The sequence below is a fragment of the Megalobrama amblycephala genome, linkage group LG3, assembly GCF_018812025.1.
Source record: "Megalobrama amblycephala isolate DHTTF-2021 linkage group LG3, ASM1881202v1, whole genome shotgun sequence".
Lineage (NCBI taxonomy): Eukaryota > Metazoa > Chordata > Actinopteri > Cypriniformes > Xenocyprididae > Megalobrama > Megalobrama amblycephala.
In genome coordinates, this window is record NC_063046.1 from 55,614,932 (window position 1) to 55,633,327 (window position 18,396).

Genomic DNA, 18,396 nt, shown 5'->3' on the forward strand with positions numbered 1-18,396 from the left:
GCTATTACTTTGAATCACAATAGTCACATCCATGTGATCAGCCTTGTACAACGAAGACTAAGCCGAAGTTTCATCAAAATCAATTAATGTATGCAGAAGTTATAACACTTTGTTTCCCTTTTCTTGCCATAAATTCGTTGCCTCGCCACGGCCAAACCGTTTGAGATATCCAAAATCCGTTTGCAATTAAACAACTTCAATGTGTTAGCAACAAGTTAAAAAAAGTTTGGTGTAAATTGGATAAACCCTGTAGGAGCAGTAGTATAAAATTCATAGCCTGTTTTTTCAAAAAATTAACATTCAAACCAAAATAGCTGACTTCCTGTTGGTCGGAGCTAATGAATGTAAATTAGAAAATTGTCCGGCTTGATGAGAACAATATGTGTACCGAGTTTGGTGATTGTAGGAAAAACTAACCCCCCCACTTTTGTCAAAAGGTGGCGCTACTGAGCCCCTCCACCACGCCCATTTCTATGGCTTTGTCCATGTCTACTGGTTGACAATATTGATGTGTGTGTCGAGTTTCATGCAATTTGAAGCATGTTAAGAGCCTCAAAAACACTCAAGAATATTATTACAGTTTGACCTGTTGCCATGGCAACAATATTTCAAATATCAAAAATCCTGTCATAGGTCTACATCTGCTGTGTATTGACATTACACTGATGAAGTTTGAAGCAAATCAGGTAAAAATAAGAGGGTGATCTCAAAACATTTCAAAAAGTGATACACTTCCTGCTGCCAGTTGGTGGCGCTATAACTTTGACTCACAATAGTCACATCCATGTGATCAGACTCCTATAACGAACACACTCGTGAAGTTTCATAAAGATCAATATATGTATGCAGACGTTATAACACATTTCCTGTTTCCTTTTTCTCGCCATAAATTCGTTGCCTCGCCACGGCCAAACCGTTCGAGATATCAAAAATCCCCTGGCAATTTTTAATCATCAGTGTCTTGACTTCATGCTGACCGAGTTTGGTGGCGATCGGATTAATCGTCTAGGAGGAGTATATCAAATTCCAGAGCATGCGTTTTTCAAACAACCCTTAATAGCTGACTTCCTGTTGGCGTGGTGTTTAACTTAGAGCACGAAAGTTGTTCGGCCCGATGAGGTCTATATGTGTACTGAGTTTCATACTAATACGTGCAAGCGTGTTTAATATATGGACCAAATTTTCAGACTTTTTTCAAGGGGGCGCTGTCGAGCCCCCTGCCACGCCCGGGTACCAGCTCTCCGGCGTCCTAATGGCCGCGGATTCCAATGTGTGTGCCAATTTTCAAGAGTTTTTGAGCATGTTAAGGCCCCCAAAAAGCCCCGGAAGACGGAAAAAAAAAAAAAAAAAAAAAAATAAAAAAAAAAAATAATAAATATAGCTGCGAGCAGCGATGGCGGGCCCAAGCCCGGTGGCACCGCCACCCGGTGGCTTCAGGGCAACTGTGCACAGCGGGCAATAGGCATTTAAAACGGTTAAACATCAAAGGACTATGTCAAATTCGCTCCACATTTACTGCACTACAAGGTGCCACTATAGAGCCCCTCCTCCCTGCCCATTTTCAAAGTATTACATGTGCCAAGTTTTAACATTATTCTGATGAATTTTGAAGCAAATCAGGTAAAAATAAGAGGGTGATCTCAATGTATGCTAAAAGTGACACATTTTCTGCTTCCAGTTGGTGGCGCTATGACTTTGAATCACAATAGTCACATCCATGTGATCAGCCTTGTACAACGAAGACTAAGCCGAAGTTTCATCAAAATCAATTAATGTATGCAGAAGTTATAACACTTTGTTTCCCTTTTCTTGCCATAAATTCGTTGCCTCGCCACGGCCAAACCGTTTGAGATATCCAAAATCCGTTTGCAATTAAACAACTTCAATGTGTTAGCAACAAGTTAAAAAAAGCTTGGTGTAAATTGGATAAACCCTGTAGGAGTAGTAGTATAAAATTCATAGCCTGTTTTTTTCAAAAAATTAACATTCAAACCAAAATAGCTGACTTCCTGTTGGTCGGAGCTAATGAATGTAAATTAGAAAATTGTCCGGCTTGATGAGAACAATATGTGTACCAAGTTTGGTGACTGTAGGAAAAACAAACCCCCCCACTTTTGTCAAAAGGTGGCGCTACTGAGCCCCTCCACCACGCCCATTTCTATGGCTTTGTCCATGTCTACTGGTTGACAATATTGATGTGTGTGTCGAGTTTCATGCAATTTGAAGCATGTTAAGAGCCTCAAAAACACTCAAGAATATTATTACAGTTTGACCTGTTGCCATGGCAACAATATTTCAAATATCAAAAATCCTGTCATAGGTCTACATCTGCTGTGTATTGACATTACACTGATGAAGTTTGAAGCAAATCAGGTAAAAATAAGAGGGTGATCTCAAAACATTTCAAAAAGTGATACACTTCCTGCTGCCAGTTGGTGGCGCTATAACTTTGACTCACAATAGTCACATACATGTGATCAGACTCCTATAACGAACACACTTGTGAAGTTTCATAAAGATCAATATATGTATGCAGACGTTATAACACATTTCCTGTTTCCTTTTTCTCGCCATAAATTCGTTGCCTCGCCACGGACAAACCGTTCGAGATATCAAAAATCCCCTGGCAATTTTTAATCATCAGTGTCTTGACTTCATGCTGACCGAGTTTGGTGGCGATCGGATTAATCGTCTAGGAGGAGTATATCAAATTCCAGAGCATGCGTTTTTCAAACAACCCTTAATAGCTGACTTCCTGTTGGCGTGACGTTTAACTTAGAGCACGAAAGTTGTTCGGCCCGATGAGGTCTATATGTGTACCGAGTTTCAGACTAATACGTGCAAGCGTGTTTAATATATGGACCAAATTTTCAGACCTTTTTTCAAGGGGGCGCTGTTGAGCCCCCCTGCCACGCCCGGGTACCAGCTTCTGCCCGGCCCTGTTGGCCGCGGATTCCAATGTGTGTGCCAATTTTCAAGAGTTTTTGAGCATGTTAAGGCCCCCAAAAAGCCCCGGAAGACGGAAAAAAAAAAAAAAAAAAAAAAAAAAAAAAAAATAATAATCCTTAGAAAAACAAGAGGGCCCTGCGCGAATTTTCGCTTGGGCCCTAATAATCCTTAGAAGAACAAGAGGGCCCTGCGCGAATTTTCGCTTGGGCCCTAATAATCCTTAGAAGAACAAGAGGGCCCTGCGCGAATTTTCGCTTGGGCCCTAAAAATAAATAAAAAATAATAATCCTTAGAAGAACAAGAGGGCCCTGCGCGAATTTTCGCTTGGGCCCTAATAATAATAATCCTTAGAAGAACAAGAGGGCCCTGCGCGCTTAATTCGCTTGGGCCCTAATAATCCTTAGAAGAACAAGAGGGCCCTGCGCGCTTAATTCGCTTGGGCCCTAATAATAATAATAATCCTTAGAAGAACAAGAGGGCCCTGCACGCTAATTCGCTTGGGCCCTAATAATCCTAAAGAAAACAATAGGGCCTTCAGCCCCTTACAGGGCTTTGGCCCTAAGAATAATAATAATAATAATCCTAAAGAAAACAATAGGGCCTTCAGCCCCTTACAGGGCTTTGGCCCTAATAATCCTAAAGAAAACAATAGGGCCTTCAGCCCCTTGGGCTTTGGCCCTAAATATAGCTGCGAGCAGCGATGACGGGCCAAAGCCCGGTGGCACCGCCACCCCGGTGGCTTCAGGTCAACTGTGCACAGCGGGCAATGGGCATTTAAAACGGTTAAACATAAAAGTACTATGTCAATATCACACCACATTTACTGCAGCAGCTTTTACTTCAAACTTCAGCCATGTTTTTAGTGTTCTCCAAACAGCATATTATTAACTTTTAACCATTTCAACTACCAGAAGACTGCTATTACATTACAATTGTCCACTATAGATCAAGTTTTAGAATAACAAATATTTTCGTACATATATTTCCCTGTCAGCTTCCCTCTTTTAAGATGACAAATACATGATTTTTTTTTTTACTCCTACTGCTACTACCTTATTAAATTTATACACATATTTCTTTCAAACCATATTAAGGCTGTGCACTATAAGTAAATGTTGTGTTATACCAAACTATTATTTTAACATTGATTATATCATAATATTTACAAATAAATAACTACACACAAAATATTGCATTGTACCCTAAACAATGCAGTTTTATTTTCCAAGTTTTAAAGTTCATTAAAACTCATACAATGAAAACATAGAATCAATCCACTTTAATCAGTGCCTAACACAGCTATTTTGTCATTCGAACTTAAAAAAACCCCAAAGACTAACAGTTTTCTTATCTTTTTACTGATCTGAAGTATAGTACCTTCATTTTGAGTTCATCCAGGTTCAATTACTAAACATACAATCGTAATTTAATTTAAATCAAACAATGAGTGCAAAATATCATCCTAATCTGCCATGTCTGTGTTTTTTCTCAGACAAACCCTAAAAAAAATTCTAGAGCAAATTACATACTGTTATTTGTGCAAACTCCACCGTGCTCTGAGAAATCTAATTTAGCCTTAATGCGAATGTCTGTGATTGCTGATGTTGTATCCACCTTATTCCAACGCCCCACGACGCTTTGCACGAATTATGGGAGTAATTTCCGTTAAACTGTAAACAGTCAGTGATAGACACTATGATCTTTTTAAACTGGGTACAATAAGATGACATTATTCTACTCACCCTTCAACCAATGAACAATAAATGGACATTTAAAAGTGTGAAAGCATCAACAACGTAATTTCAACAAGCCATGTAAAGGTGTGATTTTTTCCACAGCAATAACGGATGGGTTGAACATATGATATAGTGATATATATATGCATTATGTAATACATTGCCTTAATAAAAAAGGTCATGAACTTCAGCATTGTGTGATACTATTTCAAAGTGATTTCCATTTTAATAAATTGTATTTACCTGTGAAACAAACCTGGAAAGAGACGTGAGGCTTTGAGGAGATTCTTTGTGCATTCCAGTGAATTATTAATGGGATGTATTGTAAATTATATAGAGAGAACAGACCACAAATGTACAGTATATGCTGTCCTTTTTCATACTATTACAGCAGTATGCAAAGAGACAAAATAAAATATTCTGGAGGATAAAAAGCAGCTGCTGAAAAGAGCTCTTGCCATAGATATTTTTGTTATAACATATTACGATACCAAGCGTTATGTCATTCTCATGATGTCTGAAAATAAAACATGAAAGAAATTGACAGCTGATTCAGTCAAGCTGACAGATAAGCTTTAATTGTAGGGCAACCATATGATTTGAAACGATAAGTTTCAGTTTTTTTGAATGGAAGTTCACCAAACCGGAAGTGGAACCCGTAATTTGAAACACAGTAGGCTAGTCAGGAATAAGGCTAGTCAATAATCCTCACACTTCATGTTTTTGACCTCCCTAAGCTGTTGTTTGTGCCCCAATCTTATGCACCAAAAGCATGCTTTTGCAGTGTGTTTTTATATTTGAATTAACCCTAATTATCAAACTAATAATGTAATAATATGTTGTCAGTGGCCTACAAATGAACTGGCCTGATTAGCTGCTTCAGATGTGTTTGAGTAAGGGTTGGGAATAAACTCTTAAGCACAGTGAGTCTGCAATAAAAGGGTTAAATAACTGATTAAGGCTGTAAAAGTCTCTCTGTCTCTCACTTTCACTCACTCACACACACACACACACACACACACACACACACACACACACACACACACACAGAGGGAGGGGGACTGAGACCCTACGTCTAAGAGAGCTTAAGTGTGTGCGTAAGAATGTTTGAAAAATCCACATTTAAACCAAAATATCTGACTTCCTGTTGGTCAGAGCTAATGACTGTAAATGAGAAAGTTGTCCAGTTTAATGAGAACAATAAGTGTACCGAGTTTGGTGACTGTAGGTTAAACAAAACCCCCCACTTTTGTCAAAAGGTGGCGCTGCAGAGCCCCTGCTCCCCGCCCGTTTCTAAGGCTTTGTCCATATCTACTGTATGACAATAATGATATGTGTATCGAGTTTCATCCAATTTGAAGCATGTTAACGGCTTCAAAAACGCCCAAGAATATTATAAAAGTTTGACGTGTTGCCAAGGCAACTATGTTTGAGATATCACAATTCTTTTCAAAAGTCTACATCTGCTGTGTATTGACATTACACTGATGAAGTTTGAAGCAAATCAGGTAAAAATAAGAGGGTGATCTCAAAGCATTTCAAAAAGTGATACACTTCCTGCTGCCAGTTGGTGGCGCTATAACTTTGACTCACAATAGTCACATCCATGTGATCAGACTACTACAACCAACACACTCGTGAAGTTTCATAAAGATCAATATATGTATGCAGACGTTATAACACATTTCCTGTTTCCTTTTTCTCGCCATAAATTCGTTGCCTCGCCACGGCCAAACCGTTCGAGATATCAAAAATCCGCTGGCAATTTTTCATCATCAATGTCTTGAGTTCATGCTGACCGAGTTTGGTGGTGATCAGATTAATCGTCTAGGAGGAGTATATCAAATTCCAGAGCATGCATTTTTCAAACAACCCATAATAGCTGACTTCCTGTTGAGGTGACGTATAACTTAGAGTACGAAAGTTGTTCGGCCCGATAAAGTCTATATGTGTACCGAGTTTTATACTTGTATGTGCAAGCGTGTTTGATATATAGACCATGTTTTCTGACCCAATTCAAGGGGGCGCTGTCGAGCCCCTCTGCCACGCCCGGGTACCAGCTTTTCTCCGGCTGTAATTGCCGTGGGTTCTGACCCGTGTGCAAAATTTCAAGAGTTTTTGAGTATGTTAAGGGCCCAAAAACCCCAAAAACTTAGAAAAAAATAATAATAAATATAGCTGCGAGCAGCGATGACGGGCCAAAGCCCGGTGGCACCGCCACCCCTGTGGCTTCAGGGCAACTGTGCATGGCGGGCAAATGGCATTTAAAACAGTTACGCATAAAAGGACTGTCAAATTCACTCCACATTTACTGCACTACAAGGTAGCGCTATAGAGCCCCTCCTCCCTACCCGTTTCTAAGGCTTTGCCCATGTCTACTGGCTAACAATCCTGATGTGTGTGTGGAGTTTTAAACAATTTGAAGCATGCTAAGAGTCTCAAAAGCATTCAAAACCAATATAAAAGTTTGATACGTTGCCAAGGCAACTGTGTTTGAGATATCACAATTCTTTTCAAAGGTCTACATCTGACATGTTTTGACATTATTTAAATGAAGTTTGAAGCAAATAGGGTAAACATAAGATGGTGATCTCAAAGCATGCTGAAAGTAACACATTTCCTGCTGCCAGTTGGTGGCACTATAACTTTGACTCACAATAGTCACATCTATGTGATCAGCCTTATAGAACGAAGAAGAGGGAGGGGGACTGAGACCCTACGTCTAAGAGAGCTTAAGTGTGTGCGTAAGAATGTTTGAAAAATCCACATTTAAACCAAAATATCTGACTTCCTGTTGGTCAGAGCTAATGACTGTAAATGAGAAAGTTGTCCAGTTTAATGAGAACAATAAGTGTACCGAGTTTGGTGACTGTAGGTTAAACAAAACCCCCCACTTTTGTCAAAAGGTGGCGCTGCAGAGCCCCTGCTCCCCGCCCGTTTCTAAGGCTTTGTCCATATCTACTGTATGACAATAATGATATGTGTATCGAGTTTCATCCAATTTGAAGCATGTTAACGGCTTCAAAAACGCCCAAGAATATTATAAAAGTTTGACGTGTTGCCAAGGCAACTATGTTTGAGATATCACAATTCTTTTCAAAAGTCTACATCTGCTGTGTATTGACATTACACTGATGAAGTTTGAAGCAAATCAGGTAAAAATAAGAGGGTGATCTCAAAGCATTTCAAAAAGTGATACACTTCCTGCTGCCAGTTGGTGGCGCTATAACTTTGACTCACAATAGTCACATCCATGTGATCAGACTACTACAACCAACACACTCGTGAAGTTTCATAAAGATCAATATATGTATGCAGACGTTATAACACATTTCCTGTTTCCTTTTTCTCGCCATAAATTCGTTGCCTCGCCACGGCCAAACCGTTCGAGATATCAAAAATCCGCTGGCAATTTTTCATCATCAATGTCTTGAGTTCATGCTGACCGAGTTTGGTGGTGATCAGATTAATCGTCTAGGAGGAGTATATCAAATTCCAGAGCATGCATTTTTCAAACAACCCATAATAGCTGACTTCCTGTTGAGGTGACGTATAACTTAGAGTACGAAAGTTGTTCGGCCCGATAAAGTCTATATGTGTACCGAGTTTTATACTTGTATGTGCAAGCGTGTTTGATATATAGACCATGTTTTCTGACCCAATTCAAGGGGGCGCTGTCGAGCCCCTCTGCCACGCCCGGGTACCAGCTTTTCTCCGGCTGTAATTGCCGTGGGTTCTGACCCGTGTGCAAAATTTCAAGAGTTTTTGAGTATGTTAAGGGCCCCAAAAACCCCAAAAACTTAGAAAAAAAATAATAATAAATATAGCTGCGAGCAGCGATGACGGGCCAAAGCCCGGTGGCACCGCCACCCCTGTGGCTTCAGGGCAACTGTGCATGGCGGGCAAATGGCATTTAAAACAGTTACGCATAAAAGGACTGTCAAATTCACTCCACATTTACTGCACTACAAGGTAGCGCTATAGAGCCCCTCCTCCCTACCCGTTTCTAAGGCTTTGCCCATGTCTACTGGCTAACAATCCTGATGTGTGTGTGGAGTTTTAAACAATTTGAAGCATGCTAAGAGTCTCAAAAGCATTCAAAACCAATATAAAAGTTTGATACGTTGCCAAGGCAACTGTGTTTGAGATATCACAATTCTTTTCAAAGGTCTACATCTGACATGTTTTGACATTATTTAAATGAAGTTTGAAGCAAATAGGGTAAACATAAGATGGTGATCTCAAAGCATGCTGAAAGTAACACATTTCCTGCTGCCAGTTGGTGGCACTATAACTTTGACTCACAATAGTCACATCTATGTGATCAGCCTTATAGAACGAAGACACAGTCGAAGATTCATCAAAATCATTTAATGTATGCAGAAGTTATAACACTTTGTTTCCCTTTTCTTGCTATTAATTTGTTGCCTCGCCACGGCCAAACCATTTGAGATATCCAAAATCCGTTTGCAATTAAACAACTTCAATGTATTAGCACCAAGTAAAAAAAGTTTGGTGTAAATTGTATAAACCCTGTTGGAGTAGTAGTATTAAATTCAAAGCCTGTTTTTTCAAAAAATTAACATTCAAACCAAAATAGCTGACTTCCTGTTGGTTGGAGCTAATGAATGTAAAATAGAAAATTGTCCGGCTTGAGGAGAAAAATATGTGTACCGAGTTTGGTGACTGTAGGAAAAACTAACCCCCCCACTTTTGTCAAAAGGTGGCGCTACTGAGCCCCTCCACCACGCCCATTTCTATGGCTTTGTCCATGTCTACTGGTTGACAATATTGATGTGTGTATCGAGTTTCATGCAATTTGAAGGATGTTAAGAGCCTCAAAAACACTCAAGAATATTATAAAAGTTTGACGTGTTGCCATGGCAACAATATTTCAAATATCAAGAATCCTGTCACAGGTCTACATCTGCTGTGTATTGACATTACACTGATGAAGTTTGAAGCAAATCAGGTAAACATAACAGAGTGAACTCAATGCATTTTGAAAGTGACACACTTCTTGCTGGTGGCGCTATAACTTGGACTCACAATAGTCACATCCATGTGATCAGACTCCTATAACGAACACACCGCTGAAGTTTCATAAACATCAATCAATGTGTGCAGAAGTTATAACACACTTCCTGTTTCCCTTTTCTTGCCATAAATTCGTTGCCTCGCCACGGCCAAACCGTTCGAGATATCAAAAATCCGCTGGCAATTTTTCATCATCAATGTCTTGACTTCATGCTGACCGAGTTTGGTGGTGATCGGATTAATCGCCTAGGAGGAGTATATCAAATTCCAGAGCATGTGTTTTTCAAACAACCCGTAATAGCTTACTTCCTGTTGAGGTGACGTATAACTTAGATTACGAAGGTTGTTTGGCCCGATGATGTCTATATGTGTACTGAGTTTTATACTTATATGTGCAAGCGTGTTTGATATATAGACCAAAATTTCGGACCCTGTTCAAGGGGGCGCTGTCGAGCCCTCCTGCCACGCCCGGGTACCAGCTTCTGCCCGGCCCTGATGGCCGCGGGCTCCAATGTATGTGCAAAGTTTCATGAGTTTTCGAGCATGGTAAGGGCCCCAAAAATGCCTGAATAGTCGGAAAAAAAATAATAATAAATATAGCTGCGAGCAGCGATGACGGGCCAAAGCCCGGTGGCACCGCCACCCCTGTGGCTTCAGGGCAACTGTGCATGGCGGGCAATGGGCATTTAAAACAGTTAAGCATAAAAGGACTGTCAAATTCACTCCACATTTACTGCACTACAAGGTAGCGCTATAGAGCCCCTCCTCCCTGCCCATTTCTAAGGCTTTGCCCATGTCTACTGGCTAACAATCCTGATGTGTGTGGAGTTTCAAACAATTTGAAGCATGCTAAGAGTCTCAAAAGCATTCAAAACCAATATAAAAGTTTGATGCGTTGCCAAGGCAACTGTGTTTGAGATATCACAATTCTTTTCAAAGGTCTACATCTGACATGTTTTGACATTATTTAAATGAAGTTTGAAGCAAAAAGGTTAAACGTAAGATGGTGATCTCAAACCATGATGAAAGTAACACATTTCCTGCTGCCAGTTGGTGGCGCTATAACTTTGACTCACAATAGTCACATCTAAGTGATCAGCCTTGTAGAACGAAGACACAGCCGAAGATTCATCAAAATCAATTAATGTATGCAGAAGTTATAACACTTTGTTTCCCTTTTCTTGCTATCAATTCGTTGCCTCGCCACGGCCAAACCATTTGAGATATCCAAAATCCGTTTGCAATTAAACAACTTCAATGTATTAGCACCAAGTAAAAAAAGTTTGGTGTAAATTGTATAAACCCTGTTGGAGTAGTAGTATTAAATTCAAAGCCTGTTTTTTCAAAAAAATTAACATTCAAACCAAAATAGCTGACTTCCTGTTGGTCGGAGCTAATGAATGTAAATTAGAAAATTGTCCGGCTTTATGAGAACAATATGTGTACCGAGTTTGGTGACTGTAGGAAAAACTAACCCCCCCACTTTTGTCAAAAGGTGGCGCTACTGAGCCATTTCACCACGCCCATTTCTATGGCTTTGTCCATGTCTACTGGTTGACAATATTGATGTGTGTGACAGGTTTCATCCAATTTCAAGCATGTTAAGGGCCTCAAAAACATGCAAGAATATTATTAAAGTTTGATGTGTTGCCATGGCAACAACAAAAAAAAAATCAAGAATCCCTTCACAGGTCTACATCTGCTGTGTATTGACATTACACTGATGAAGTTTGAAGCAAATCAGGTAAACATAACAGAGTGAACTCAAAGCATTTTTAAAAGTGATACACTTCCTGCTGCCAGTTGGTGGCGCTATAACTTTGACTCACAATAGTCACATCCATGTGATCGGACTCCTATAACGAACACACTCGTGAAGTTTCATAAACATCAATCAATGTATGCAGAAGTTATAGCACACTTCCTGTTTCCCTTTTCTCGCCATAAATTCGTTGCCTCGCCACGGCCAAACCATTCGAGATATCAAAACTCCGCTGGCAATTTTTCATCATCAATGTCTTGACTTCATGCTGACCGAGTTTGGTGGTGATCAGATTAATCGTCTAGGAGGAGTATATCAAATTCCAGAGCATGCATTTTTCAAACAACCCATAATAGCTGACTTTCTGTTGAGGTGACGTATAACCTGTCAACCTGTCCGGTTGTAATGGCCGCGGATTCTTACCCGTGTGCAAAATTTCAAGAGTTTTTGAGCATGTTAAGGGCCCCAAAAATCCCAAAAACATAGAAAAAAAAATATATATATAGCTGCGAGCAGCGATGACGGGCCAAAGCCCGGTGGCACCGCCACCCCGGTGGTTTCAGGGCAACTGTGCACGGCGGGCAATGGGCATTTAAAACGGTTAAACATAAAAGGACTATGTCAATTTCACACCACATTTACTGCAGCAGCTTTTACTTCAGCCAAGTTTTTAGTGTTTTTGGTCCAAACAGCATATTATTAACTTTGAACAATTTCAACTGCCAGAAGACTGCTATTACACTACAATTTTCCACTTTAGATCAAGTTTTAGAATAACAAATATTTTCTTACATATATTTCCCTGTCAGCTTGCCTCCTTTAAGATGAAAAATACATGATTTTTAATTTTTTTTACTCCTATTGCCAATACCTTATTAAATTCATACACATATTTCTTTCAAACCATATTAAGGCTGTGCACTATAAGTAAATGCTGTGTTATACCAAACTATTATTTTAAAATTGATTATATCATAATATTTACAAATAAATAACTATACACAAAATACTACATTGTACCCTAAATAATGCAATTTTATTTTCCAAGTTTTACAGTACATTAAAACTCATGCAATGAAAACATAGAATCAATCCGCTTTATTCATTGCCTAACACAGCTATTTTGTCATTCAAACTTAGAAAAAGACAAAGACTGACAGTTTTTTATTTTTATCTTTTTACTGATCTGAAATATAGTACCTTCATTTTGAATTAATTCAGGTTCAATTACTAAACATTCAATAGTAATTTAATTTAAATCAAACAATGAGTGCAAAATATCATCCTACTCTGCCATGTCTGTTTTTTCTCAGACAAACCCTAAAAAATTCTAGAATAAATTACATACTGTTATTTGTGCAAACTTCACCGTGCTCTGAGAAATCTAATTTAGCCTTAATGCGAATGTCTGTGATTGCTGATGTTGTATCCACCTTATTCCAACGCCCCATGACGCTTTGCACGAATTATGGGAGTAATTTACGTTAAGCTGTAAACAGTCAGTGATAGACACTATGAACGCAGTAATGCGTTTTATTTTTAAACTGGGTACAATGAGATGACATTATTCTACTCACCCTTCAACCAACGAACAATAAATGGACATTTAAAAGTGTGAAAGCATCAACAAGGTAATTTCAACAGGCCATGAAAAGGTGTGATTCTTTCCACAGCAATAACAGATGAGTTGAACATTTGCTATAGTGATATATATGCATTATGTAATACGTTGCCTTAATAAAAATGTTCATGAACTTCAGCATTGTGTGATACTATTTCAAAGTGATTTCCATTTTAATAAATTGTATTTACCTGTGAAACAAACCTGGAAAGAGACGTGAGGCTTTGAGAAGATTCTTTGTGCATTCCAGTGAATTATTAATGGGATGTATTGTAAATTATATAGAAAGAACAGACCACAAATGTGCAGTATATGCTGTCCTTTTTCATACTATTACAGCAGTATGCAAAGAGACAAAATAAAATATTCTGGAGGATAGAAAGCAGCTGCTGAAAAGAGCTCTTGCCATAGATATTTTGTTATAACATGTTATATTACAATACCAAGCGTTATGTAATTCTCATGATGTCTGAAAATAAAACATGAAAGAAAAATTGACAGTTTATGTTTTTGACCTCCCAGAGCTGTTGTTTGTGCCCCAATCTTATGCACCAAAAGCATGCTTTTGCAGTGTGTTTTTATATTTGAATTAACCCTAATTATCAAACTAATAATGTAATAATATGTTGTCAGTGGCCTACAGATGAACTGGCCTGATTAGCTGCTTCAGATGTGTTTGAGTAAGGGTTGAGAATAAACTCTTAAGCACAGTGAGGCTTTAAAACTCTCTCTCTCACTTTCACTCAAACACACACACACAGAGGGAGGGGGGTAGGGGGACTGAGACCCTACGTCTAAGAGAGCTTATGTGTGTGCGTAAGAATGTTTGAAAATACAAAATACAATGTTTGAGATATTACAATTCTTTTCAAAGGTCTACATCTGCCATGTTTTGACATTATTGTGGTGAAATTTGAAGCAAATCGGATAAAAATAAGATGGTGATCTCAAAGCATTTTGAAAGTGACACGCTTCCTGCTGCCAGTTGGTGGCAGTATAACTTTGACTCACAATAGTCACATCCATGTGATCGGACTATTACAACCAACACACTCGTGAAGTTTCATAAAGATCAATCAATGTATGCAGAAGTTATAACACATTTCCTGTTTCCCTTTTCTCGCCATAAATTCGTTGCCTCACCACGGCCAAACCGTTCGAGATATCAAAAATCCGCTGGCAATTTTTCATCATCAATGTCTTGACTTCATGCTGACCGAGTTTGGTGGTGATCGGATTAATTGCCTAGGAGGAGTATATCAAATTCCAGAGCATGCGTTTTTCAAACAACCCATAATAGCTGACTTCCTGTTGAGGTGACGTATAACTTTGAGTACGAAAGTTGTTCGGCCCGATGAGGTCTATATGTGTACCGAGTTTTAGACTTATATGTGCAAGCGTGTTTGATATATAGACCAAAATTTCGGACCCTGTTCAAGGGGGCGCTGTCGAGCCCTCCTGCCACGCCTGGGTACCAGCTTCTGCCCGGCCCTGATGGCCGCGGGTTCCAATGTATGTGCAAAGTTTCATGAGTTTTCGAGCATGGTAAGGGCCCCAAAAATGCCCGAATAGTCGGAAAAAAAAAATAATAAATATAGCTGCGAGCAGCGATGCGGGCCCAAGCCCGGTGGCACCGCCACCCCGGTGGCTTCAGGGCAACTGTGCACAGCGGGCAATAGGCACTTAAAACGGTTAAACATCAAAGGACTATGTCAAATTCACTCCACATTTACTGCACTACAAGGTGCCACTATAGAGCCCCTCCTCCCTGCCCATTTTCAAAGGATTACATGTGCCAAGTTTTAACATTATTCTGATGAATTTTGAAGCAAATCAGGTAAAAATAAGAGGGTGATCTCAATGTATGCTGAAAGTGACACATTTTCTGCTTCCAGTTGGTGGCGCTATTACTTTGAATCACAATAGTCACATCCATGTGATCAGCCTTGTACAACGAAGACTAAGCCGAAGTTTCATCAAAATCAATTAATGTATGCAGAAGTTATAACACTTTGTTTCCCTTTTCTTGCCATAAATTCGTTGCCTCGCCACGGCCAAACCGTTTGAGATATCCAAAATCCGTTTGCAATTAAACAACTTCAATGTGTTAGCAACAAGTTAAAAAAGTTTGGTGTAAATTGGATAACCCTGTAGGAGCAGTAGTATAAAATTCATAGCCTGTTTTTTCAAAAAATTAACATTCAAACCAAAATAGCTGACTTCCTGTTGGTCGGAGCTAATGAATGTAAATTAGAAAATTGTCCGGCTTGATGAGAACAATATGTGTACCGAGTTTGGTGATTGTAGGAAAAACTAACCCCCCACTTTTGTCAAAAGGTGGCGCTACTGAGCCCCTCCACCACGCCCATTTCTATGGCTTTGTCCATGTCTACTGGTTGACAATATTGATGTGTGTGTCGAGTTTCATGCAATTTGAAGCATGTTAAGAGCCTCAAAAACACTCAAGAATATTATTACAGTTTGACCTGTTGCCATGGCAACAATATTTCAAATATCAAAAATCCTGTCATAGGTCTACATCTGCTGTGTATTGACATTACACTGATGAAGTTTGAAGCAAATCAGGTAAAAATAAGAGGGTGATCTCAAAACATTTCAAAAAGTGATACACTTCCTGCTGCCAGTTGGTGGCGCTATAACTTTGACTCACAATAGTCACATCCATGTGATCAGACTCCTATAACGAACACACTCGTGAAGTTTCATAAAGATCAATATATGTATGCAGACGTTATAACACATTTCCTGTTTCCTTTTTCTCGCCATAAATTCGTTGCCTCGCCACGGACAAACCGTTCGAGATATCAAAAATCCCCTGGCAATTTTTAATCATCAGTGTCTTGACTTCATGCTGACCGAGTTTGGTGGCGATCGGATTAATCGTCTAGGAGGAGTATATCAAATTCCAGAGCATGCGTTTTTCAAACAACCCTTAATAGCTGACTTCCTGTTGGCGTGGTGTTTAACTTAGAGCACGAAAGTTGTTCGGCCCGATGAGGTCTATATGTGTACTGAGTTTCATACTAATACGTGCAAGCGTGTTTAATATATGGACCAAATTTTCAGACTTTTTTCAAGGGGGCGCTGTCGAGCCCCCCTGCCACGCCCGGGTACCAGCCTCTCCGGCGTCCTAATGGCCGCGGATTCCAATGTGTGTGCCAATTTTCAAGAGTTTTTGAGCATGTTAAGGCCCCCAAAAAGCCCCGGAAGACGGAAAAAAAATAAAAAAAAAAAATAAAAAAAAAATAATAATAATCCTTAGAAGAACAAGAGGGCCCTGCGCGAATTTTCGCTTGGGCCCTAATAATAATCCTAAAGAAAACAATAGGGCCTTCAGCCCCTTACAGGGCTTTGGCCCTAATAATAATCCTAAAGAAAACAATAGGGCCTTCAGCCCCTTACAGGGCTTTGGCCCTAATAATAAAAATCCTAAAGAAAACAATAGGGCCTTCAGCCCCTTACAGGGCTTTGGCCCTAATAATAATCCTAAAGAAAACAATAGGGCCTTCAGCCCCTTACAGGGCTTTGGCCCCAATAATAATACTAAAGAAAACAATAGGGCCTTCAGCCCCTTACAGGGCTTTGGCCCTAATAATCCTAAAGAAAACAATAGGGCCTTCAGCCCCTTACAGGGCTTTGGCCCTAATAATCCTAAAGAAAACAATAGGGCCTTCAGCCGATGGCTTTGGCCCTAATAATAAGAATCCTAAAGAAAACAATAGGGCCTTCAGCCCCTTGGGCTTTGGCCCTAATAATAATCCTAAAGAAAACAATAGGGCCTTCAGCCCCTTACAGGGCTTTGGCCCTAATAATCCTAAAGAAAACAATAGGGCCTTCAGCCCCTTACAGGGCTTTGGCCCTAATAATCCTAAAGAAAACAATAGGGCCTTCAGCCATTCATCTTTGGCCCTAATAATAATCCTTAAGAAAACAAAAGGGCCTTCTTTGGCCCTAATAATCCTAAAGAAAACAAAAGGGCCTTCAGCCCTTTACAGGGCTTTGGCCCTAATAATAATCCTTAGAAGAACAAGAGCGTCCTTCGCCATTTCATTGGCTTGGGCCCTAATAATAATAATAATCCTAAAGAAAACAAAAGGGCCTTCAGCCCTTAGGGCTTTGGCCCTAATAATAATCCTAAAGAAAACAATAGGGCCTTCAGCCATAGAAAACAAAAGGGCCTTCAGCCCTTAGGGCTTTGACCCTAATAATAATCCTAAAGAAAACAATAGGGCCTTCAGCCCTTTGGGCTTTGGCCCTAATAATAATAATAAATATAGCTGCAAGCAGCGATGGCGGGCCCAAGCCCGGTGGCACCGCCACCCCGGTGGCTTCAGGGCAACAGTGCATGGTGGGCAATATGTATTTAAACTGGGTGAATGTAAAAGGAATATGTCAAAGTCATTTGAATATGCCGCATATACTGGAGTCAGCTGGTGCACCTATAACTGTGAACCACAACAGCTAGATCGATGAGATCATTTAAATTTAGATGAATTTCATGTCAGAGGAGGTCACTGTGAAATGAGTGCAGTTATCTTTTGCCGCTCAAAATTTTGTAAGTCTAAATGCAGTGGAAATCTCAGTCCAGAATTTATTTTAAGTTTTATTTATATATTTTCTTCTAAACCATTTTATAAAAAATATGAGTCATTCCGTTTCCCTTTTTTGACATTATTTCAGTCTATCACCATGGCAACACCGTTCAAGATATCCATTATCTGTTCGCAATTTAACATCTTCAATATATTAGCACTATGGTAAAAAATTTTGGTCTGAATCGAATAAACCCCCTAGAAGTAGTAGTTTAAAATTCATAGCCTGTTTATTCAAAAAATTAACATTAAAACCAAAATAGCTGACTTCCTGTTGGTCGGAGCTAATGAATGTAAATTAGAAAATTGTCCGGCTTGATGAGAACAATATGGGTACCAAGTTTGGTGACTGTAGGAAAAGCTAACCCCCCCACTTTTGTCAAAAAGTGGCGTTACTGAGCCCCTCCACCACGCCCATTTCTAAGGCTTTGTCCATGTCTACTGGTTGACAATATTGATGTGTGTGTCGAGTTTCATGCAATTTGAAGCATGTTAAGAGCCTCAAAAACACTCAAGAATATTATTAAAGTTTGATGAGCTCTATGTGTGTACCGAGTTTTAGACTTATATGTGCAAGCGTGTTTGATATATGGACCAAGTTTTTGGGCCCAATTCAAGGGGGCACTGTCGAGCCCCCCTGCCACGCCCGGGTACCAGCTTCTGCCCGGCTGTAATGGC

General features: G+C 39.7%; 1 long non-coding RNA gene across 1 annotated transcript in view; it reads left to right on the forward strand.

Annotated features, from left to right (window-relative positions):
* LOC125265732 overlaps nt 1-14,165 on the forward strand; it is a 30,821-nt gene extending 16,656 nt beyond the window's left edge. The window contains exons 2-3 of the long non-coding RNA XR_007184343.1: nt 5,738-6,140; nt 13,980-14,165. This is a non-coding gene — a long non-coding RNA (uncharacterized LOC125265732). The remainder of the gene's footprint in view (nt 1-5,737; nt 6,141-13,979) is intronic.
* Nucleotides 14,166-18,396: the final 4,231 nt, after the last annotated feature.